This window comes from Toxorhynchites rutilus, chromosome 2 (genome assembly GCF_029784135.1).
Source record: "Toxorhynchites rutilus septentrionalis strain SRP chromosome 2, ASM2978413v1, whole genome shotgun sequence".
In the NCBI taxonomy this organism is placed as follows: Eukaryota; Metazoa; Arthropoda; class Insecta; order Diptera; family Culicidae; genus Toxorhynchites; species Toxorhynchites rutilus.
Genome location: NC_073745.1, coordinates 177,725,975 through 177,751,304, shown reverse-complemented (window position 1 = coordinate 177,751,304; position 25,330 = coordinate 177,725,975). Strand labels below are relative to the sequence as shown.

General features: G+C 44.5%; 1 protein-coding gene across 3 annotated transcripts in view; it reads right to left on the bottom strand.

Moving 5' to 3' along the window:
- Positions 1–25,330, bottom strand: part of LOC129765478 (uncharacterized) — a 60,093-nt gene that overhangs the window by 19,480 nt on the left and 15,283 nt on the right. Inside the window, exon 1 of one of the 3 annotated variants that reach the window (XM_055765842.1) lies at positions 5,237–5,412. The exons of the other annotated variants lie outside the window; for them this stretch is intronic. The gene's annotated coding sequence lies outside the window, so the exon portion shown is untranslated. Of the gene's footprint in view, positions 1–5,236; positions 5,413–25,330 lie in introns of those variants that run through there. 3 annotated transcript variants of the gene reach the window in all.

The window sequence follows — 25,330 nt, the reverse complement described above, 5'->3', positions numbered from 1 at the left end:
ACGGGTTCCAGACGGCAGAGCAATACTCCAGTATGGAGCGAACGAGGCTACAGTAAACAGCCTTCAGACAGTAAATGTCTGTGAATGATTTCCTCGTTCGAAGGATAAAACCAAGTTGTCTCGATGCCTTTTTTTTCCAAAATATATATTTTTATCAAGGCTCATATGACGTTAGCCTCACGGAGACGGGAGTTCAATACTTCGACAATTTTCCTTATTATCTATGTTAGTAATATGTAACCGATTGCTCGAGGTTAGTATTAAAAGTGTTTTCGTAATTGGGATGTTGCTGCCTCGAATGCTCTGTACGTGTGCCCGACACGGGATACTTCCTATTGGGATGCAGCTGACCATTAATCAGCAACGCCCTCCTAGTCTGTACCTTATATCTAGCGTGGTGCATCTTTCTCGACTCGAGGTATCCAGGATAGAATGGTCACTAGCCGGCGCAATCATCAGTTCGTGTAGAGTTGTCATGAGCGGTACAACCTTTGGCTCTTGTTGAATGATCAGTGGACTGCACAACCTTTGGCCCGTGTATATGTAAAGAGTGTGTGTATGTATTGCCGCGACTAAGTAAAAGTTTATCTTACGGATAGGAGGGATATGAAACGGGGACACAACGAAGGAAACATCATTAAACGTTGACATCGGTGTTTCTGAGGAACAGGTATAGATGAAGCAGAAAATCAGGATCACGGCTACCTAAGATATCCTGGACGGGGATCTCCGATTGTCTGCCTTGTGCTCTCAGTGCTCTAGAGAGCTGAGAGCGAGCATATGAAACCGGATACACGACCAGACAACATATATTGTTGGCAATATATATTGTTGACAATATATGTTTTGCATCCAGGAGCATACCAAGGTCGTTAACGCACTTCACGCGAGGTAGAACCACGTTTGAAAGCCGGTAATCGAAGGAGATAGGATTCCGTTTTCTTGCAAACGACACGACTGAGCATTTATTGGGATTTAGTACCATCCTATTCGTTTCACACCAAGCTGCAAAGAAGTCCAGTTGCCTTTGGAGGAACATGGCATCATCAATCGATCTGATGTGGCAGAAGATTTTCATGTCATCAGCGTAAAGTAATCGGGGACTCTCTAGTAGATTATTGCAATCGTTGAAGTGACATAAAAAAACAAGTGGACCGAGATGGCTGCCCTGTGGTATTCCGGAAAACGATGCAAAACATGAGGATAGACGATCACCAATCTTCACGCAGTTTGTTGACTAATTTTATAACACTTCCTGCAGAAAATATTTTCATTACATTACATTCATTACAAGTTTGACTAAATTGTGGTCCATTTTCTACAGTTAATGAAACTGGGAGTCCAAATAGACCGAAAAAATGCTTAAGTCTTAAATAACAGCTGGTGCAGTTGTAGGGGGCATCTCATTAACTTCAACATAACGACTATAATAAACTGACCAGACGTCCCGCGTTACGCGGGACAGTCCCGCTTTTCAACAAAATGTCCCGCGAAACGAAAATGTCCCGCGATATCAATATATTTCAATATCACAATTTGATCATGTTGATTTTTTTAAATGAATGAACCTCAAAAAAAACTTTTGTTTGGCAGACTGTTCAAGAGCGCTTCTAATGCATCCAAAGATTAATACGTTGAGCTGGTTTCATCGCACCGACATTGGGCTTTTTGTTTAGAGGGTGTCAACTGGAAGCGACAGCAACAAAATTGGAAAATGATTTTTATGAAAGTCCCCTATTGATCCGCAGGGACCAACGTAAGTCAGACGAAAAGTTCATCTTTAGTTCCCTAGCTCTGTCAGGGTTTACGTTTTAAATAAGCCGGAAGAACTAGTGTATACTCGACAGGAAGAGGCAGAGTTGTTTGATGAAGTATCGTAAATGAAGCGCTGGGCGGTCTTACGGAAGTTGACCGGATCCTGAACCATGACCGATGAAAAGATGTATATCGGCGTGTTATTTTACCTATTAGTGGCTCTGGTGGTCGTCTGTATCTCTATTTTGGCCATTCGCCGAAAAGTTTTCTATCGGGCGAAGCTGGGGAATGTTGGGAAGGTTGGTGGTCTTCGCGACAATGTTTATCTCCAGTCGATCCATCCTCCAGTGATCTTTTGGCATAATGAGCTGATCCCAGGTTCGGCATAAAGACCACATCACCTTCCCAACTCCGGCAAGCATATATCTCCTTGTTCACCATATGACTCGAAAGAAGAGTGGCTTGAACATTCCTTTCACATCTGTCAGAGAAGGACCTTCTTCGAGAACTTGATGTGAATGATATATTCGACGTCATCGCTTACCTGGAGAACGTAAAGTACCCGGTCCCCTGCCATTCGTTGAATTCTAACATCAAGTACGTCTTGTCTTGGTTGGTAAATGACTGGACTAAGCGTACCATCGGTACTTCACGTACCTGCAGGCATAAAATAGACCCCATTCGTGGTCCTTAGCTTCCTGTCCAGTAACTCCTATCCCTACCTCCCCGTGGTGCCGGCTGGGGTACGAGTAACCATAGTGAAGATCGGGTAACCAAGCTCGGTGGGATCTTGGTCGAATGCTGACAGGGAAGGGGGCCTATCCGAGCGTCTGTTCACCATGGAAGTGCGGCTCAAAACAGCGTCTGATCACTGTCTTCGTGCCAGCGGGGACTCTAAAAAGAGCTGTGCACGACGGTCCTCCGGCGAGACAGGGGGTTGGTGCAGGCCCTGCAAGCCATCCGTAAAAATAAAACGCACAGGAAAATTCACAAAGAAATTCGAGACAGGTCAATCGGACTAGACCCACGCAAAGAACACGGACTAGAGATTGGAAACTCGGAACATGGAACTGCAAGTCTCTCAATTTTCTTGCGAGTACCCGAATTCTTTCGGAAATATTGAGAGCCCGCAATTTCAACATCGTAGCACGGCAGGAGGTGTGCTGCAAAGGTTCGATGGTGAGATCGTTCCATGGTGGATATACCATCTATCAGAGCTGCGGCAACACACACGAGCTGGGTACAGCTTTCATCGTGATGGGGGAGATGCAAAAACGGGTGATTGGTTGGTGGCCGATCAATGAGAGAATGTGCTGATTGAGGATGAGAGGCCACTTCTTCAATATCAGCATTATCAACGTCCACAGCCCCCATCTAGCTAGCACCGATGACGATAAAGAAGAATTCTACGCGCAGCTAGAGCGTGAATACGATCGCTGCCCAAAACACGACATCAAAATCGTCATCGGTGATTTGAACGCTCAGGTCGGCCAGGAGGAGGAATTCAGACCGGTAATTGGTAGGTTCAGCGCCCATCAGCGAACCAACGAAAACGGCCTAAGACTTATCGACTTCGCTGCCTCCAAGAACATGGCCATACGTAGCACCTTCTTCCAGCACAGCCTCCAATACCGTTACACCTGGATATCACCACAGCAAACAGAAACACAAATTGACCACGTTTTGATCGACGGTCGGCACTTCTCGGATATCATCGACGTCAGAACCTATCGTGGCGCTAACATCGATTCAGACCACTACCTAGTGATGGTCAAACTGCGTTCTAAACTGTCAGTCGTCAATAACATAAGACACCAGCGCTCACCACGGTACCACCTACGACGACTACAGGAGCCGAACGTTGCTGCAACATATTCGCAGCGTCTTGAAGCTGCGTTACCGGGGGTAGACGAACTGGATGCTGTTCCCCTCGATGAATGCTGGAACTCCTTAAAATCAGCAATTAGCAGCACAGCAGAGACCGTCATCGGGTATGAAAAACGAGGACAACGGAACGAATGGTTTGACGACGAGTGCCGAGGGCTCCTGAACGAGAAGGATGCAGCACGCGCAGCCATGCTGCAACGAGCGACTCGACAAAACGTTGAACGATACAGACTGAAACGAAGGCAGCAAACACATCTCTTTCGGGAAAAAAAGCGCCGCCTGGAAGAGAAAGAGTGTGAGGAGATGGAGCTGCTTTATCGTTCTCGAGAATCGCGGAAGTTCTTCAAGAAACTAAACGCCTCGCACAAAGGCTTTGTGCCGCGGGCCGAAATGTGCAGAAACAAGGAAGGAGGCATCTTGACGAACGAACGCGAGGTGATCGAAAGGTGGAGGCAGCACTACGATGAACACCTGAACAGCGCGCAGACAGGAGACCTAGACGGCGTTGAGGAGGACTACACCGGTGCAATGAACAACGACGACGTACCACCCCCGACGATGGGTGAAGTTAAGGAGGCCATTAATCAGATCAAGAACCACAGAGCAGCTGGTAAGGATGGCCTCGTAGCGGAGCTCTTCAAGGGAGGGCCGAGAAAACTTGTAGAGTGTATGCACCGGTTGATAGTCAGGATCTGGGACACAGAACAGCTACCGGAGGAGTGGAAGTACGGGGTAATCTGTCCCATCTATAAAAAAGGCGACAAGTTGGATTGTGGGAACTATCGTGCCATCACAATCCTGAATGGTGCCTACAAAATTTCGTCTCAGATCCTCTTCCGCCGCCTATCGCCAATAGTAAGTAGATTTGTGGGAAGTTATCAGGCCGGATTCATGCCCGGTTGCTCGACGACGGACCAGATTTTTACACTGCGGCAGATCATCCAAAAGTGCCGCGAGTATCAGGTCCCTACACACCACATCTTCGTCGACTTCAAGGCCGCATATGATACAATCGACCGACGACAGCTATGGAGGATCATGGACGAACACGGCTTTCCCCGAAAGCTGACAAGACTGATTCAGGCAACGATGAACGGTGTGAGGTGCAGTGTGCGGATCTCAGGTGAGCTGTCGGAATCATTTGAGACTCACAGGGGTCTTCGACAAGGCGATGGAATCTCCTGTCTGCTCTTCAACGTGGCGCTGGAAGGTGTTATGCGGAGAGCGGGCTTCAACATGCGAGGCACGATTTTCAACATGTCTAGTCAGTTTATCTGCTTCGCCGACGACGTGGACATAATCGGAAGAACGCATGCGACGGTAGCCGACTTGTATACCCGACTGAAACACGAAGCAGGGCTGATTGGGCTTGGGATCAATGCGTCTAAGACTAAATACATGCTAGCAGGAGGGACTGATCGCAACAGAGTTTTTCTTGGTAGTAGTGTTGTGATCGACGGCGACGAGCTCGAGGTGGTAGAGGAATTTGTCTACCTTGGCTCGTTGATAACAACTGACAACTGTTAATGATTTAGGGTTTCCCCTCTATCTCCCTGCTCATGCACACACGCACACACATTCACCCAGCGCTCACCTGCGTCATCTGCCGACCAAATCGCATCTGCTGTCCTGGGAGAGCCCGTCGCTCGATCCCGGCGTGCTGGGGAGAGCTCGTCGCCCGATCCCACAGCCCTGGGGAAGAGCTCGTCGCTCGATCCCGGTGTCCTAGGGAGAGCTCGTCGCTCGATCCCGGTGTCCTAGGGAGAGCTCGTCGCTCGATCCCGGTGTCCTGGGGAGAGCTCGTCGCTCGATCCCGGTATCCTGGGGAGAGCTCGTCGCTCGATCCCGGGGTCCTGGGGAGAGCTCATCGGTCGATCCCGGTGTCCTGGGGAGAGCTCTACCGGTCCCCTTACGTTTCGGGCCACCAAACAAATGTCGGCCACCACGCTCGTGGCCTTGACGCCGTGAGTGCTAAATGCCCTCCTGGCCACACCAAGCGCACCTACTGGGTGCTGAGAATTGTGCCCCCTTTGGGCCACACCAATCAACTTTTATGCCCTCTGGGCCAAGCACAATGCCCTTGGGCTTACTAATGGCCACCACTTGGCCCGCCTCGTGCTACGAGGCAAAAATCACCAAATTTGATTCACACGCGACTGGCCGTCTGTCCGGCACCAAATTCACTCCTCGAATACCTTCGCTCTTTTCTCCGCTTGACAGTTGTTTTTTTTTCTTTTCTCCGAGCGGTTGGCAGTTTCGCCGTTGACATGGACGTGAAGCGCCGCGTTGCGTGTGCTGTCAGTCGAGCCTTCTCATAGAGACCCTTATTTAAGCGACGCCCAAACGTTACATAACCCCACCGTGAAGGGAAAAAAAATTATGAATCGGAGAATATCGATTCATAATTTTTTTTTTAATTAATTTAAAGCAATTTTATCATCTGTCGTCGACCAGAGACTTAACGTTTGTATCAATCATTTTTTCTACAAATTATCTCCAATTTCGCAACTTAAATCGCCACAAATCCAAACATTGCTATGCATATTACCACAAATCAATCCAATTCGAGTGATTCTTGAATCGCCACAAATCAATAAAATTAATTTATACGCCATCGTGTCATGGCAAAGAAGTCTCTGGCCAACGAAGGATTTTCCTTTTTATAGTGAGTGCAATATTTGATTCGGTTTTTAAAACGTCAGTGTAGTGTTTCGGGTTCGAAGGCATTTACTCCCTCTGATCGGCAAGAGCCCAAAAAGGAGTTTTACCGCGCCCCAATTCGCGTTACTTTGGGATGTGTTTTTCTTGGCGACCCCCTAATACACTGAGCTGATTTTATTTTATTGTTTTTGTACTGTATGTCTTTTTGTAATTATAACAGCAAATTAAAAGGGACATGGCTTACTCTTTCATATTCAATTACGTATTGGGATTGCTTATCATAAAAATGAACAGTTCGTTGTCCACTAGTTTCAGCAGTTCGTTGCTAGCGAGAGCACAGTTCGTTGTCAGCGGGTGGACAGTTCGTTGTCAGCGAGTGGACAGTTCGTTGTCAGCGGGTGGCCAGTTCGTTGTCAGCGAGTGGACAGTTCGTTGTCAGCGAGTGGACAGTTCGTTGTCAGCGGGTGGACAATTCGTTGTCAGCGAGTGGACAGTTCGTTGTCAGCGAGTGGACAGTTCGTTGTCAGCGAGTGGACAGTTCGTTGTCAGCGGGTGGACAGTTCGTTGTCAGCGGGTGAACAGTTCGTTGTCAGCGAGTAGACAGTTCGTTGTCAGCAGGTTGACAGATCGTTGTAAGCGGGTCGATAGTTCGTTGTCAGCGGGTGAACAGTTCGTTGTCAGCGAGTAGACAGTTCGTTGTCAGCGGGTTGACAGTTCGTTGTAAGCGGGTGGATAGTTCGTTGTCAGTGGTTGGACAGTTCGTTGTCAGTGGTTGGTTCGACAGAGGGCAGCTTTGCGAGCGGTAAGCGCAAGGTTCCCTTCGACCTGTTCCCAGTTCACAGAGTGCAATTTCTCCCGATTTGCAAACGGCAAGCGTAGTTTTCCTGCAGTTTCTCTCGATTTGTGAACGGCGAGCGCATGGTTTCCCTGCGACCCGTTTCCAGTTCAACAGGGTGCAATTTCTCACGCTTTGCGAACGGCAAGCGCAAAGTTCCCCTGCGACCCGTTTCCAGTTCAACAGGGTGCAATTTCTCACGCTTTGCGAACGGCAAGCGCAAATTTCCCCTGCGACCCGTTTCCAGTTCAACAGGGTGCAATTTCTCAGGCTTTGCGAACGGCAAGCGCAAAGTTCCCCTGCGACCCGTTTCAACAGGCAATTTCTCTCGACTTGCGAACGCCAGCCAACCTAGACGTTGAAACGCGGTTTTTAGGGTTTCCAGGAGCAACGCTGGTGCCGGTGTCTTGATCAATCCCCAGGTGGTGTGATGAGCCTTGTCCGTTCACTAACATTTACGATGTTACTTTGAGAAATGCAGATCTCAAAGGTTGCGGGTCTCTGAACGTACTGCAATATGCGCGCGAGGTCGTGGTTCTGGTCTCCGTTCACTCCGGAGCTTGTTAGGAAATGACGCTGCATCTGAGACTGCTTGCGAAGTGGCCGTTGTCTTTCGTATTATTTTCCTTGAGCTCCACATTTCTCTGATCATGATAATATACGTCGTGAGGCTTCAGCGAAGTCGGATGGTTGAAGGTCGAATGCGTTGCTTACGAGGTTTAATTGCGCTGCTGGGGTTCATTCCGATCTCGTCTTGGCGGGGAGGTAGATCTAAATTGTTGTTGCTCACCACACCTTGACGAAATGCTGTTTTTGTGAGCACGGAGCTCTTGGTTGACAGGCTTTTACCTGTCGACATAGCCTCATAAAGTTTCAGTCGGCCTTAATGTCCTTTGCATGATATCGTCCTTTCTTGCCACTGACGACGTCTTCTAGGATGTATAGGTTTGTGCCGACTACCTCTCTTACCGTAGCTGCAATGAATTTTGGGTCTAGCTTGTAATTGAACTGGTTCGTCTTTGAAGATAGTTTGAAAGAACGCCGCCATACCAAATCGCCTACCTTGAATAATACTATTCGTGTGCGGAGATTATATCTTTGCCTAGACTTCTCGTGGTTGTTTTGACGTAGGACTACGTCTAACCGGAAGATATAGGGGGTGAAATGGAAATCTAGGCAAGTAGGACAAGTAGGAAAAAATGCAAGATTTGGAACGCTTATAACTCGAGCATTTCTCAATAGATCGCAAAGGTTTTTGCATCAATTGATAGGAAATATATCTACGCATCTATCATAACGAATAACATTTCATTTTTCTTGAGATAAATAATTGAATAGTTGTGAAATATCAAGCATTGTCCAAATGCACTATGTGCCCATTTTTGATTGGTCCATTTTGTGCTCCTCAAATCGTACCGACCAAAACGGGCAACCAGAGCAGCAGCGAAGTAGAATGAAACACGATTGGAAAGGAAAAAGAAAAAAAATTAACGAAACATTGGTCGCAGTCTCACACATGAGTAATTCTCGAGCCAGCCAGTCAGCTTAAAAATCCCCGCTACGCTGCCGTAACGATCATTCTCATCCAAACCGTACACCACATCGGTTCGCATCTCAACACATCAACAAACCAACCCAAGCAGCCACATGGACATGGTAAAGGGGGAAAAGTGAAGGGAAAGGTAAAATCCCGCTCGAACCGTGTTAGTTTGGATTTCCCCGCAAGGGTAGCTAGGCCGAGCGCGTTAGTACCAGTGCACCAGTCCACCTAGCCGGCGTTATATAGTTTCGGCCGCCGAAGTGATTGAGTTAGCTGGCAAAGCTGCTCGCGACGATAAGAAAACCCGCATTCGGAACAGAACACATTCGGTTCGGTGGACATCAAGACAACAGGCAGTTGCAGCGAGTGGCGAGCGGCAAACGCAATCGCAAAACGGCAGCAGGTAGCAGAAGAAAAAAGTTTGTTCTTTTTACAATCTGCTTTGGTGGCAAATCCAGAACAAGGCGGCATCGAGGGCGTTCGAAATGGTTTTTTTTCAAAACCACGAGTACAAAGTTTTCTAAATTGGAACCATTCCATAAACCAAGGCGCTTTTCAGGGCCATTAAACATTCCAAAAAAGAGTTTAGGAAATACAGTTCTAAAACAATATCCAAAATAATAATAAAACACAAATTGATTTTTTCATAATTTGTTTGCCAGGATCTGATGAATATGTGAATTTGACAGTTGTTCTGAGCTTATTGATAGTTGGGGACTTTCCTGATTATTCAATTTTCACCAATTCTTAAATTGTTTCCAGATTTAAAGTACAGTAATTTACAATTAGTTCGACATTTAGCTAATTGGACGGACATGTAATGCGACTTATTTAGTTGGACATTTTTGTAAACATGAAGATCCAAATTATGACCCCACATTGAAAGTCGACACTGTACCACTGTCATCGCAAATGTTCAATTACAGGTTAAAATCGCCTCCAATGCGACACTGAGTGGCGCTTCGGCACGTCGCATTGAATGTAATTTACTGTACAACATGTCACAAAGCTGGATGGGAAGAAATTTTCCAACTGTGAAAGCTGTGGCGAGTGACAACAAATCGCTAAACAGGAAGGTTTAGCCGAACAAGATGGGGATATCGAGTGATAACAAAACAATAAACTCTTTAGATTGAAGATAATTTTGTGATCCTGAAAAGGACCCTTTTTAGCATGTGCATGTGGATGTGAATCCAACGAGCGAACAAATCGTAATGAATGTATTTTTTTGCCATCGTTCCCTTTTAACGCTCATTCGTTCGTCTCGTTGGACCCGCCCCTCTGGCTGAGTCTGCCGATTTGTCTCTATCCTGTGAGTGTGTACCGCTAGAGTATAAAACACACGGACCCCAAAAAAATATCTTATTTTCTTTCAAACCGTAAACCCGTGTGGTTGTACGGCATCCGCATCGTGGATGTAACAAAAGAGGACAAGTTGAGGGAAACGCAAAGTCCCACTCGAACCGTGCAGGTGTGCAGTTCCTCGTAGGTGTATCCGCCAATTTCTCAGCAAGGGTAGATCGGCCGAGCGCGTTAGTACCAGTGCACCAGTCCACCTAACCGGCGTTATATAGTTTCGGCCGCCGAAGTGGTCGAGTTAGCTGGTAAAGCTGCTCGCGACGATAAGAAAACCCGCATTCAGAACAGAACACATCCAGACAACAGGCAGTTGCAGCGAGTGGCGAGCGGCAAACGCAATCGCAAAACGGCAGCAGGTAGCAGAAGAAAAAAGTTTGTTCTTTATACAAACTGCTTTGGTGGCAAATCCAGAACAAGGCGGCATCGAGGGCGTTCGAAATGGTTTTTTTCAAAACTACGAGTACTAAGTTTTCTAAATTGGAACCATTCCATAAAACAAGGCGCTTTTCAGGGCCATTAAATCTTCCAAAAAAGAGTTTAGGAAATACAGTTCAATACAGTTCAATTTATTATTTTATTATATTCAAAATAATAATAAAACACAAATTGATTTTTTCATAATTTGTTTGCCAGGATATATTGAGTATGTGAATTTGGCAGTTGTTCTGAGCTTATTGATTTTCTCCCAATTCTGAAATTGCTTCTAGATTGAAAGTACAGTAATTTACACTTATCTCGACATTTAGCAAATTGGACGGACCTGTAATGCGACATATTTAGTTGGACATTTTTGTAAACATAGAGTTCGGGGTCCAAATTACGACCCCACATTGAAAGTCGACACTGTACCACTGTCATCGCAAATGTTCAATTACAGGTTAAAATTACCTCCAATCCTCCTGAGTGGTGGTAATGCGACGTGCCATTGAATGTAATTTACTGTACAATATGTCACAAGCTGGATGGGAAGAAATTTTCCAACTGTGAAAGCTGTGGCGAGTGGCAAACGCAATCGCTAAACAGAAAGGTTTAGCCGAACAAGATGGGGATATCGAGTGATAACAAAACAATAAACTCTTTAGATTGAAGATAATTTTGTAATCCTGAAAAGGACCCTTTTTAGTCTGCATGTGAATCCAACGAGCGAACAAATCGTAATGAATGTATTTTTTTGCCATTGCTGCCTTTTAACGCTCATTCGTTCGTCTCGTTGGGCTCGCCCCATTGGCTGAGTCTGCCGATTTGTCTCTATCCTGTGAGCGTGTACCGCTAGAGTATAAAACGCGCAGACCTCAAAAAAATATCTCATTTTCTTTCAAACCGTAAACCAGTGTGGTTGTACGGCATCGTTTAACATCGCATCGCATCACATCATAAAAAGAAAACAAGCAGCAACGTGGACGTGTGGACGTAACAAAGGAGGACAAGTTAAGGGAAAGGCAAAGTCTCACTCGAACCGTGCAGGTTTCCAGTTCCCTGTTGGTCGCATTCACTGATTGCTCCGCAAGGGTAACTAGGCCGAACGGATTGGTGCCGGAGCACCAGTATACCTAACAGCGATTATAGAGTTTCGGCCGTCGGAGTGCTCGAGTTGGCTTGCAAAGCTGCTCACGACAATCAGAAAACACGCATCAAGAACAGAGCAGCTTCGGTTCGGCGCTCATCAAGGCAACAACTAGTTTCAGCGAGAGGCAAACGCAATCGCAAAACGGCAGCAGGTAGAAGAAAATAAAAGTTTGTTTATACAGACTGGTTTGGTGGCAAAACCAGCCAACGTAAAACACGGCGCTTTTCAGGTCCATTAAACCTTTCAAATAAGAGTTATTAAAAGTTTTTCACAATACCAATACACCATAAGTGACATAATATGACATATGATATAAACTGATTTTTTTGACGTAGGACTACGTCTAACCGGAAGATATAGGGGGTGAAATGGAAATCTAGGCACTGAACAAGTAGGAAAAAATGCAAGATTTGGAACGCTTATAACTCGAGCATTTCTCAATAGATCGCAAAGGTTTTTGCATCAATTGATAGGAAATATATCCACGCATCTATCATAACGAATAACATTTCATTTTTCTTGAGATAAATAATTGAATAATTGTGAAATATCAAGCATTGTCAAAATGCACTATGTGCCCATTTTTGATTGGTCCATTTTGTACTCCTCAAATCGTACCGACCAAAACGGGCAACCAGAGCAGCAGCGAAATAGAATGAAGCACGATTGGAAAGGAAAAAGAAAAAAATGAACGAAACATTGGTCGCAGTCTCACACATGCGTAATTCTCGAGCCAGCCAGTCAGCTTAAAAATCCCCGCTCCGCTGCCGTAACGATCATTCTCATTCAAACTGTACACCACATCGGTTCGCATCACAACACGTCAACAAACCAACCCAAGCAGCCATGTCTGGACATGGTAAAGGAGGAAAAGTGAAGGGAAAGGCCAAATCCCGCTCGAACCGTGTTTATCTGGAGTTCCCCGCAAGGGTAGCTAGGCCGAGCGCGTTAGTACCAGTGCACCAGTCCACCTAGCCGGCGTTATATAGTTTCGACCCCCGAAGTGATCGAGTTAGCTGGCAAAGCTGCTCGCGACGATAAGAAAACCCGCATTCAGAACAGAACACATTCGGTTCGGTGGACATCAAGACAACAGGCAGTTTCAACGTGTGGCGAGTGGCAAACGCAATCGCAAAACGGCATCAGGTAGCAGAAGAAAAAAGTTTGTTCTTTATACAAACTGCTTTGGTGGCAAATCCAGAACAAGGCGGCATCGAGGGCGTTCGAAATGGTTTTTTTTTCAAAACCACGAGTACTAAGTTTTCTAAATTGGAACCATTCCATAAAACAAGGCGCTTTTCAGGGCCATTAAACCTTCCAAAAATGAGTTTAGGAAATACAGTTCAATGCTTTCTAAAACATTATCCAAAATAATAATAAAACACAAATTGATTTTTTCATAATTTGTTTGCCAGGATATGATGAGTATGTGAATTTGGCAGTTGTTCTGAGCTTATTGATTTTCACCAATTCTTAAATTGCTTCTAGATTGAAAGTACAGTAATTTACACTTATCTCGACATTTAGCTAATTGGACGGACCTGTAATGCGACATATTTAGTTGGACATTTTTGTAAACATAGAGTTCGGGTTCCAAATTATGACCCCACATTGAAAGTCGACACTGTACCACTGTCATCGCGAATGTTCAATTACAGGTTAAAATTACCTCCAATCCGATACTGAGTGGCGCTTCGGCACGTCGCATTGAATGTAATTTACTGAACAACATGTCACAAGCTGGATGGGAAGAAATTTTTCAACTGTGAAAGCTGTGGCGAGTGGCAAACGCAATAGCTAAACAGGAAGGTTTAACCGAACAAGATGGGAATATCGAGTGATAACAAAAACACAACACCAAAGGTTCTTTTCAGAACCATATTCATGGTTCTGAATCCATATTCATAAAGAGTAAACAGTAAACTAATCCATTTTTCAGGTAGATAGGTAGGTATTCACGTAGGAGAAGAAAATAAAACAGTATATTTAAAATATATATTTAACAAAAGCTGTCCCCTTTGTATAGTCCTACGTCACTCCGGTTATGTCCTCGACATTACCCACCCGTCTTTTTTGTTTATGCTTGTTCTTGAACTTATTGGTGATTGGGTTCTTTTAAATTGATCATTCATTTTTCACAAACCCATGTATGGTTTCCGAATTAAAAGTGGCTTCAAATTACAACACATTGTATGCAGGATGGCATTAACGAATTTTCTCGGTAGCAAGAACTGCTTTCTTTGGTTGATAACTGATGTTGAAAATTGACTGACGTTACATATACATTGCATAGAGAAATAACTAAGGAGCAACAAGATGAGCTATGTATTTCCTGCTGCTCTGTTCTTATTTTAAAGGGCTTTAATCCGAAGGTCATCCGTCCCTGTATTTACTGTTGGTTTTTCAGAATGCTTATAGCTCGTTTGTTTCTCGACAGATCATAGAGTTCGTCTCCAAAACCTCAGTTCTTTTTCATTTTTATTTACTTTGTTTGCGGAGACTACAAATCTTACAATTCATTCGTCTCCGAAACCACAGCTTAAGGTACGGTAATGTGCTCAATAGTGAAATATATGATAGTGAACGAGCTGATGACCACCTATGCATTCCCTATCACAGCCATCATTTTGATTGTACGATATGTGTATACGCCGAAAGATGCCCGACGTTGAACATTTAATAAGTACAAAGCCTTCAGAAAAAAATCAAGAATCAAGTTTGTAAAAAAAAACACGCAAAAACACAACACCAAAGGTTCTTTTCAGAACCCCCAACATGTTCATAAAGAGTAAACAGTAAACTATTCCATTTTTCAGGTAGATAGGTAGGTATTCACGTAGGAGAAGAAAATAAAACAATATATTTAAAATATATATTTAACAAAAGCTGTCCCCTTTGTATAGTCCTACGTCACTCCGGTTATGTCCCCGACATTACCCACCCGTCTTTTTTATGTGGTTCAATACGAACTCCTGGATCCGCTGAATGGTTGATAGGCGCAAATCTTGGGCTACCTTTGGGTCGTCTGAAGTGTTTAGATGTTGTTGCACGTACAAGTCGATGTGAAGCAGCAGATCTTTGCCGAAATTCGCAAAGTGCGGACTGACTCCCGTCACTTCATGCTTTGCGCTGTTTATCGCGGCAGTGATGGCTGCCAGGTTCTCGTCCCAGTCTCGGTGATCCCCGTTTAACAGCGAACGAACGCACGTTATAAGGACTCTGTTCACTCGTTCGGCGTTGTTTACCATCGGACAGTAATACGCGGTTTTCATGTGCGTGATGTTGTGGCGACTGAGCATTGCGCGTAGAGCCAAGGACTCAAACTGCTTGCCATTGTCCGAGAGCAGTATGCGTGGACGGGAAAATTTCAAGAAAACCTCCTTCTCCAGAAAGTCGACCATCTTGCCTGAGTCAGCGCTGCGCATTGGATGTGCGATTACGTACTTGGTGATCCAGTCTACTACCACTAACAGGACAGTGTTTCCCATTTTAGAACGTGTGAACGGACCCACAAAATCGACGGAGATTAGTTCCCATGGTATTTTCGCCGGTTTCAGCTTTCCCATTTGCGGCATCATTCGCATGTTTGGAGCCTTGCATGCTTTGCAGATGTTGCAGCTTCTCACGTACTGCTCAATCTCTTCCTTCATTTTTGGCCAGTAGAAGTGGTTTTGTATTTTCTGCCATGTTTTGTGGAGACCCAGGGGGCCGCGGACGGTGAATCGTGGAATTGACGAATTATACTAATGCGCTCTTCTTGTGGAACCACTTTTTTCCATTTGTGGGTCGTCACACCCGTTTCATCTCTGCAGAGGCAATTCTTATAAAGCTGATTGTTGGCTACTCGGAAATCCGGGAATTCGTTGCTTCTTTTATCGACCTGTTCAATCATACGTAGGTACCAGGCATCTTTGACGTCAGCTGGAGAGACTACCACTGATGAAACGATTCTGGATAATGCATCTGGCACTACATTGCAGCTTTCTTTGCGGTATTTGATTTCGAAGTCAAAAGCGTTTAATCTGAGTAGCCAGCGGCTCATTAAAGCTGTTGGATTTTTCATTGAGCGCAGATAGCTCAGTGCTGCGTGGTCGCAATACACTGTGAACTTGACACCTTCAATGTATCCTCGAAATTTCTCGATCGCGCGAATGACTGCCAGACATTCTCGCTCGGTAACTGAATATTTCCTTTCTGACGATGATAGTTTCTGCGAGAAATAGCAGATCGGGTGCTCCTCCCCCTGTGTTTCTTGGGTCAAAACAGCTCCGATTGCGACATCACTTGCGTCACATGAGATGGCAAACGGTTTTTTATAGTCTGGCGTTGCGAGCACTGGAGCTTTAACTAATGCTTCTTTGAGCTTCCAGAAGGCTTCTTCTGCTTGCGGCGTCCAATGAAACCTGGCTTTGGTCCTCGTTAGTTCGGTAATTGGCGCTGTTATTTGTGAGAAGTTCGAAATAAACCGCCGGTACCAGTTGCAGAGTCCTAGAAATCTCTGCACTTCCTTTCTGCTTGTTGGAACGGTAATTCTGGTGATGGCTTCTACTTTTTCTTCGTCGACTTACCAACCGTTTTCGTTCAACACGTATCCCAGGTACTTAATTTCCTTCCGACAGAACATTGACTTTTCCGGAGATATAGTTAGGTTGGCTCTGCGTAGTCTGCTGGCTACCTCTTTTAGTAGAAGGAGATGATCTTCGAATGTACCGCTGCAGATGACTATGTCGTCTAAATAGTGGAACACATGCGGCTCCATGTCAGCGAAAAGGTGTGTCATGATCCGAGCGAGCGCTTGACTGGCCGTGCAATGTCCGAAAGGTATTACCTTAAACTGGAAATGGCCTCTTGAGGGTACTGTGAACGCGGTGAGTGGCCTTGAATTGGCATGTAACGGTAGTTGCCAGAATGCGTCTTTCAGGTCTATCGAAGATATGTAAGTGCAACCTCCCAGGTGATTAATTATGGATGACATTTGCGGTATTGGGTAACCCTCATTTACCATTATCGAGTTCAAATGGCGAGCATCTAAGCATACTCGATATTTTCCGGTCTGCTTCTTGACAGCCACCAGGGGGTTATTCCATGGGGAAAATCTGGCTTCTTCTATGACGTCGAGTTTCAACATTCTGTCGATTTCCTGATTCACTTCTTGTAAGACGTATGGCGACATAAGGTAATGACGCTGTTTTCGTGGCTTTGCTTCTCCAACGTCAATATGATGCTCATAAAGAGGTGTCCTTCCCAGGTTTCCTTCTTCAGCTTTCGGAAATCCCGCAATTACTTGAAGCAATGCCTGTTTTTGCTTCGCTGAGAGCTGTTTCCAAATTTCTTTGTCTGTCGTATGCTCCTTCGCGTCGAACGTTATGTTGTGACATACCGCTTTCCCGCCGAATTTTTCCCAGAAGTCCATCCCTAGAATTATACAGTCGAGAATGGTTGGTACGAGGAGAACTCGTACTGTATTGCTGCGCTTGTTATAGACAATTGGAATGTTAGCAAAGTTGTCGATTCTATGTGGCGTTCCATCTGCTGTTTTGATTCCCGCTTTTATAGGTTCTATTTGTAGACCCAGTTGATCTACCAAATGCACATTTCTTCCTCCTAGCAACGAGCAGTTGGCTCTGCTGTCCAACAGCGCTCTAAATCTTTTCCCCATGATACTGATCACTGCGTGTGGACGGTTGTCAATCCCGGAACTGATTATTATTTCGCTTAGTTGCTTAAACTGCTGGTACCTTAGGAGGCTACTTGTTCGCGGAGATTCGATCCTCCTCAATGATTCTCCGCTGGAGCGTTTCCCGCACTCGAACGGCATGTAAAGCAACTGCGGAGAGAATAACCCCTTCTTCCGCACCGATAGCAGAAAAGGATTGCTTGCGGTTTCGAGCAGTCCATGAAACGATGTCCTGCCTCGTCGCAGTTCCAGCAAATAATATTTGTCTGTAGTTGTGGTGGAACGTTTTCTCTTCGATCTAACTGAAATCGTGGTTGTTGTGTCCCGTTACTTCGCCATTGTTGCTGCTGCGACTGCTGTTGCTGCTGTTGAGGCTGACACCGTTGCTGCTGCGATTGCTCTTGTGACTGCCACCGTTGCTGCTGCGATTGCTGTTGTTGCTGCTGAGGCTGCCACTGTTGCTGCTGCTGTCTTATTTGATACGGATGTTGTTCGGCAGTGCGGACTCTCGACGGCTGTTCTGCTGTTGTCCATCTTGTTGATGGTGTGTCTCTCTTTTCCATGCGCAATTTGATCTCGTTGACTTGGCTTATCAGGTCTACTAGTTGGTTCTGCCAATGCTCTTGGTCGTCTGTTGATTGAGCTACGCATTCCTGTGCGTTTGATTCAGAAATGCTCGATTCGACTTGTTCACTTGAGTCAATAGCGTGGATCCTCCCGTAACGTTGTGGCTGTTGTGTTGAAAATGGGATTTTTTGTGGAGTAGATGGTGTGGCGAAGTTCGGTTCTAAAAGCGCGCTGTGCGGTATTGGAATGCGACGTTGTCTGGACAGTAACAATCTGGTTTCATCGTAGCTTGTGCATATTTCCACCATTTCCTGCAATGAACGAGGTCTGACGGCTGTCACAATAGCGGCGTAGTCAGCGTTCATATTCTTTTTAACGATAAAGAATTTCTCATCGTCGGACATCTGCGGTGTGACGAAGCGAAATAGCGCTGCAATGTCTCCGTAGTACTTGGCGAATGATTCGTTATGACCCTGAAAACGGAAGCTGGCTTCTAGACGTAGGATCTGCGCGTATCCACTAGGAAGAAACTCTCTTCGTATCTCTGCTTTGAAAGCTCCCCAAGAGTATAGCAGCTGCTGCGACATTGCTCTCGCATATCAATCCAACGCATCCTCTTGCAACAGATGTTTTATCGATGCTAATAGTGTGGCGTCGTTCATATTTTCTGATGTTGCGAAGGTTTCGACGCGATCTAGAAAAACGTTCAACGAAGTGGTGTCTTTCTCACCTCGAAATTTGAATGGCCAGTTGTGCACTGCTTTTTGTAATCTCCGTTCATCTCCTAGTTCTTGTGCGTATCCTCTTTCCGGAGTGGATTGTATACGATGTCGACGATTCAGCCGATCTACTAAATTATCACGAATTCGGTTCTGCATGGTAACCGCTGCTAGCTCCCTGCGTTCTGTTAGTCTGCTTGGCTGATAATACGACGTCTCTTGCAGTTCGGTTTCTAAGTTTTTGTTGGGCGGGAGAGGCTGGTTTTCCGTCCACCGGTTGTTTTTTCTTATCGCTCCTAATGGTGAACTCGCTAGTGGTGATCCCTGTTGTTGTGATCCGTCCATTCTACCTGTAGTGTATTCCGAGAGACCTCGCGCACCTTCTACCAAGATCGCAGGGTCAGCTGCAACTGCTTGTTGTGTTTCACTCTGCTGGATTACTACTCGCTCCTCTGCTGAATCACTTTCGTTTATCTCACCACGTTGCACTGGGTTTAAAACACTGTCAATATCTTCTATCACTACCTACACTAGAGCGCTGAGGGTTTTCAGCGGTTCTTTGAGAAAGCCTGGTGGCTTGATAATGGCTAAATGCCACAGTCGGTATGGTACGGTAATGGTATAATGCCACAGTCGGGACCGGTATTCAAACAACGAATCTCGTCTGCCGCTTTGAATCGCTGAATCTGCGAGTTTTTGGATGGATTTCTCGAATTTTAATTTCGGACTGTTCTATGTTAACGGTCGCACTCATAACGTGCTCTGAGTCCTCATAACGAACTCCTCTTTGCACATCTTCTTCCATCAGAGCTTTCAATTTAATTACTTTGGCTCTGTGGGTGCTAGAGCCCAAGTTGGCCACATAACGTAACCCCAATTCATATGCGATCTCATCATTGCTCAAAAATTCTAAGCCCATGTCCATGTTTTGAATTAAATTTGTTGAAAACGTATCAAAGGATATGTTTATAAATGTGACAGATTCATTTTAATTAAATATGTAATAAATTAGAATATACGTGTATATCTATCTATTTTTTAAAAATAATTTATATAATATTTTTAATTAAATAATTATTCGATAATGAATGTAAATTATTTAATAATATAAATATTTATTCAGAAATATGAATAATAAAAGAAAATATGTATGTGTATATGTTTTATTTGTTTATTTGTTTATTTATTTTTTACGATGTGGAAGAAATAAAGCTTAAAAAAATATATTGCACTCACTTTCCCTTCACGGCATTATTCAAGATTTCGGAGTTTTAATGAAAAATTATAAGAGGAAAAACCTGCGTCATCTGCCGACCAAATCGCGTCTGCTGTCCTGGGAGAGCCCGTCGCTCGATCCCGGCGTGCTGGGGAGAGCTCGTCGCCCGATCCCACAGCCCTGGGGAAGAGCTCGTCGCTCGATCCCGGTGTCCTAGGGAGAGCTCGTCGCTCGATCCCGGTGTCCTAGGGAGAGCTCGTCGCTCGATCCCGGTGTCCTGGGGAGAGCTCGTCGCTCGATCCCGGTATCCTGGGGAGAGCTCGTCGCTCGATCCCGGGGTCCTGGGGAGAGCTCGTCGCTCGATCCCGGTGTCCTGGGGAGAGCTCTACCGGTCCCCTTACGTTTCGGGCCACCAAACAAATGTCGGCCACCACGCTCGTGGCCTTGACGCCGTGAGTGCTAAATGCCCTCCTGGCCACACCAAGCGCACCTACTGGGTGCTGAGAATTGTGCCCCCTTTGGGCCACACCAATCAACTTTTATGCCCTCTGGGCCAAGCACAATGCCCTTGGGCTTACTAATGGCCACCACTTGGCTTGGATCACCAAATTTGATTCACACGCGACTGGCCGTCTGTCCGGCACCAAATTCACTCCTCGAATACCTTCGCTCTTTTCTCCGCTTGACAGTTGTTTTTTTTGACGTAGGACTACGTCTAACCGGAAGATATAGGGGGTGAAATGGAAATCTAGGCACTGAACAAGTGGGAAAAAATGCAAGATTTGGAACGCTTATAACTCGAGCATTTCTCAATAGATCGCAAAGGTTTTTGCATCAATTGATAGGAAATATATCTACGCATCTATCATAACGAATAACATTTCATTTTTCTTGAGATAAATAATTGAATAATTGTGAAATATCAAGCATTGTCCAAATGCACTATGTGCCCATTTTTGATTGGTCCACTTTGTGCTCCTCAAATCGTACCGACTAAAACGGGCAACCAGAGCAGCAGCGAAATAGAATGAAGCACGATTGGAAAGGAAAAAGAAAAAAAAAATGAACGAAACATTGGTCGCAGTCTCACACATGCGTAATTCTCGAGCCAGCCAGTCAGTTTGAAAATCCCCGCTCCGCTGCCGTAACGATCATTCTCATCCAAACCGTACACCACATCGGTTCGCATCACAATACATCAACAAACCAACCCAAGCAGCCATGTCTGGACATGGTAAAGGAGGAAAAGTGAAGGGAAAGGCAAAATCCCGCTCGAACCGTGTTGCTCTGGAGTTCCCCGCAAGGGTAGCTAGGCCGAGCGCGTTAGTACCAGTGCACCAGTCCACCTAGCCGGCGTTATATAGTTTCGGCCGCCGAAGTGATCGAGTTAGCTGGCAAAGCTGCTCGCGACGATAAGAAAACCCGCATTCGGAACAGAACACATTCGGTTCGGTGGACATCAAGACAACAGGCAGTTGCAGCGAGTGGCGAGTGGCGAGTGGCGAGTGACAAACGCAATCGCAAAACGGCATCAGATAGCAGAAGAAAAAAGTTTGTTCTTTATACAAACTGCTTTGGTGGCAAATCCAGAACAAGGCGGCATCGAGGGCGTTCGAAATGGTTTTTTTCAAAACCACGAGTACTAAGTTTTCTAAATTGGAACCATTCCATAAACCACGGGGCTTTTCAGGGCCATTAAACCTTACAAAAAAGAGTTTAGGAAATACAGTTCAATGCTTTCTAAAACATTATCCAAAATAATAATAAAACACAAATTGATTTTTTCATAATTTGTTTGCCAGGATATGATGAGTATGAGAATTTGGCAGTTGTTCTGAGCTTATTGATAGTTGGGGACTTTCCTGATTATTCAATTTTCACCAATTCTTAAATTGCTTCTAGATTGAAAGTACAGTAATTTCTATTTAGCTCGACATTTAGATAATTGGATGGACCTGTAATGCGACATTTTTGTGACCATAGAGTTCGGGGTCCAAATTATGACCCCACTTTGAAAGTCGACACTGTACCACTGTCATCGGAAATGTTCAATTACAGGTTAAAATCGCCTCCAATACGACACAGAGTGTTTCTCCGGCACGTCGCATTAAATGTAATTTACTGAACAACATGTCACAAGCTGGATGGGAAGAAATTTTCCAACTGTGAAAGCTGTGGCGAGTGGCAAACGCAATAGCTAAACAGGAAGGTTTAACCGAACAAGATGGGAATATCGAGTGAAAACAAAAACACAACACCAAAGGTTCTTTTCAGAACCATCAACATGTTCATAAGGAGTAAACAGTAAACTAATCCATTTTTCAGGTAGATAGGTAGGTATTCACGTAGGAGAAGAAAATAGAACAATATATTTAAAATATATATTTAACAAAAGCTGTCCCCTTTGTATAGTCCTACGTCACTCCGGTTATGTCCCCGACATTACCCACTCGTCTTTTTTTCTTTTCTCCGAGCGGTTGGCAGTTTCGCCGTTGACATGGACGTGAAGCGCCGCGTTGCATGTGCTGTCAGTCGAGCCTTCTCATAGAGACCCTTATTTAAGCGACGCCCAAACGTTAGACAACAACAACAACCGTGAAATTCGAAGACGCATTGTCAATGGAAATCGAGCCTACTATGGGCTCCGCAAATCCTTGAGGTCCAACAAACTCCGACCCCGTACGAAATGTACCATGTACAAATCCCTAATTCGACCGGTTGTTCTCTATGGGCACGAAGCATGGACGATGCTTGAAGAGGACTCACAAGCGCTTGGAGTTTTCGAACGCCGAGTGCTCAGAACAATATACGGTGGTGTACAGGAAAGCGGAGTATGGAGAAGGAGAATGAACCACGAACTGGCGCAACTCTACGGCGAACCCAGCATTCAGAAAGTCGCCAAGGCTGGACGAGTGCGATGGGCAGGGCATGTTGCAAGATTGCCGGACAGCAGCCCTGCAAAGATGGTGTTCGCATCGAATCCGGTAGGAACAAGAAGGAGAGGAGCCCAGCGAGCGAGGTGGTTGGACCAGGTGGAGCAGGACTTGGCAAGAATCGGTGCAGCCGGGAGTTGGAGAACTGCAGCCATGGATCGGGATTATTGGCGAAAAATTGTGAAGAAGATCTAATCTCTCAATGGGATGTAGTATCATTATAAATAAATAAAAAAAAATAAACGTCTTGTCTTTCATTATGAGCACGAAAAGAAGTTTTTCACTTCTTTTGCCGGAAAGAAATTTTTCACCAGCACCTCAAGCTACTCCTTCAGGGTGATTGCCTGTTGCTCAGATACGGCCGGTCTCGTCTGACGCTTCCGCATAAAAATGTCCATTTTAGGTGGAGCTTGCAGTATGGAAAAATCATCAAGTTGCTTGACAGTGCTGCTGCTGCGAATCAACAGCCCTGAATCATTTTTGTTGTAGGATTAATAAACGTAAGACTCATTGCTTCGTATATGAGTCTTCATGATTCAGCTATATGTATAAATATATATATATATAAGTTAACACTCGACACAACCTCGATACTGCAATGCATATTATAGCTAGGGACTATAGACTAGGTTTCTGTTGTGACGCTCAGTCGCTTAGCCGAACACAGTCAGTCTGAAACTAACCATCAGCTTGTATAGTCGTGTGTTACAATAAAGCTCTTCTTATCAAATACTCGTGTCCGTGTCCGTTCAATCCACTATCCGTTAACTGCCGCAGTCGGTTTTCGAATTAGTTCCCGCGAAATTTTTATAAAAAAGTGTTCAATAGTGATGGAGAAACATTGAAAATTTTAGTAGTTGCAGTGAAAATTCTATTTTGTGTGGAAATTATTTCTGCACTGAACACATGCCCACGAAGGAATACTATGAGCAGCCGCGTGTTTTTGATTGCTTTTAAAATTGTTCCCTAAAGCTGTGATAAAATTATTCCTGAAAGTAGTGCATTGGATAAGATGTGTTTTAAAAAAGAATGAAAAGAAAATTAACGTGAATCGATCTTGGTTGGAAAAAAAAACTATACACGCGAGTGCTTGCACACACCAATGGGGGTCTCCGTAGCCACATTGATTGCGCGTTCGCTTAGTAAGCGATCGATCGTGAGTTCAAAACTCAGGGCCCTCATTGACCATCTTTGTGTTGTTACAGAATAGCTACGTCCACGCAACAATCATCAGCGATGGAGATCGATCCACGGTCGAAATAAGATCGATTCATCCATACAACTGCTCTGCTCTGCAAGACACATCGGGCTGCTGTTCTATAAATAACTCAACAATGATCAATCAACTGTCTCCGCTGTCCGGTGATCCAACTGGATAATGGAAGAACAGAAAGAATACTCTTACGCCTAAATGGCTACTGTGTGAATGTACCATATGTAATGGTATAGAAGGAATACTGGCGAATGACAACTGTGTAATGTGCTAATTATAGATATATGATAACCATGTGACATGTACACGATTAAAATTCGGCTCTGTTACATCTAAAATGCTAATGAGCCTTAAATAAATAAATGGGATAAAAAAAAGTGCTTGCACCACGTGTTTCGTGTCGCGAGTGCTATAAAAATTTTCGTGTCACAATCGTTTTTTGTCGCGAACGTTTCCCATCGCATGCGATGGTTACGAACGAAGCCATATTAGTGTGTCAGTTCATTCATCAGTTATCTAAATTAAGCGGAAGAAGAAAGGTTTTGTGTATATTCCGTAGATTATGCGTGTTGTACGCTTTCGAGTGGTTACGGCCGTTAAAATTAAAATCGAATGCGTAGTCCGAAAATGAAAAATAATTCAATTCGATCCGGTTTGAGTGAATTTATAGAATTAATTGGAAGATGGATGTGAATCCAACAAATGAAAAAAAACGAACATATTCGAAATAAAAAAAAACGTTCACACAAATGTACATGTACAATTGGGTTCAATTGAGGCAAAAATGACAAGAGTGAATTTGAAAGAAACTTAAAAACGTGTGTTATATTATCTAATGTACAACGCCATCACCTATTATGTTGGTGGATGCTTGAAAGTAACTGGAAGTAGTACAAAAGTTTTGTGCGGTTTGAGTGCGATTCATTGAGTTAAACCAAATTATGTTTTTGGCTTTGAAACCAATAAGATTCGTACAATTAAAGAGAGGAAAGGGTCGACAAAGTCTGGTTTTTCTTACAATTTTTTTTTCATTTGGCACTATGCTTTTGTTTCTGGAATAGTGAAATTTCGCGACTCATGGTGTGATGCCGTAGAGTTTTTGACTCTATTTTTTTTTGTAAATGTGCTTCGGACACTAATACTTAATATAGGATTATTTTTATTATGTGTGCCTCATTCAAGTTTTTGATTAGGACATTGGAATTGTTTTTGTGTTTTTTGGACCAAACCTTGTAGATGATTGATGAACAGATTGATCTATATTTTTGACGATAAAGCTGCGTTTTGACACACTTTCGATGTTTCGAAAATTGTATCTTTTTTTTTTTGGTTCCTGAATTGATGGATGATTGCTGTGGGAACCCAAAAAGAAAAACACTGTTTCGTTCAGAAAGCAAGTCG